Raw genomic sequence first — 1021 nt, forward strand, 5'->3', positions numbered from 1 at the left:
ATGTTTACCAATGTTGTTTCAATAACCACAGCAGTTTTAGGAGTTAATCTACTTTATTCGCTAGGCACCTTTAACATTCACCAAGAAAAAACTTGCTAACCCATCAACACCTCTCTTCACACATGCGCAGTAGATGAAACATAACTTAAATCTATTAGACTTATATAATACATATATAGACTAAAGTTTGCCAACAGCTGAACATTAGATTCCGATGTGCTTTTTAAATATTCCATTTGACATTTGGTCCAAATCTGTTGTTGTGATTAAATGTGGAGATTTGTGATCATTCAGCTACAAGGGCGGTAGTAAAGTCTGAAACAGGTTTGGGTCTCTAGTTTAATTGAAGGGATCATTTTATGCTACCACAACCAAAAACATTATGTACAATTGGGTGCCTTGAAATTTTTGTTCAAATTTTGGGAAAGAACCTCATATGTCTAGAAATTAGGGGTGGCACGGTTCACAAAACCCACCGTTTGGTTCGTATCACGGTTTTAGGGTCACGGTTTTCAGTTCTGTTCGGTTCTTGTTGTTATTTTTTCTTTTAATTTTCAACACTCCAGAACTTTCCTTCAGCATTTGATATATAGCTTATTAGCTTAATTATACACAATTTAGGATACAGTATTAACATTTTTGTAATGTAATCATGCACTAACTGAATTTGACATGACTAAGCACTTTTTTGGGACCATCTCTGAGTAAAAGCTAGGTGAGCTTTTGATACAGCAAGAAAGAAGACATTGATGATGACATGCTTTTCGTTTATTTGGCAAAAAAAAAAAAAGTGTCGCGAGAAGGAATATTAAATCGCGGCTCGAGTACATTCATCAGCTGACGAAATCCTTCACACTCATTCACGCTGCACGGTTGCATATCTTTTGCTATAAACATCCCCAATGCTTTAGTTATGGCTATTGCCCTGTCCTACTTATCACTAAGAGGCTGCTTAAATGCTGCGGACAGTAGAAGTTGTTTCCTAACTGGCTCTCTCCTGTTTGTGCTTATCGACACATTG

Source organism: Silurus aristotelis (assembly GCF_946808225.1).
Source record: "Silurus aristotelis genome assembly, chromosome: 5".
Classification (NCBI taxonomy): domain Eukaryota; kingdom Metazoa; phylum Chordata; class Actinopteri; order Siluriformes; family Siluridae; genus Silurus; species Silurus aristotelis.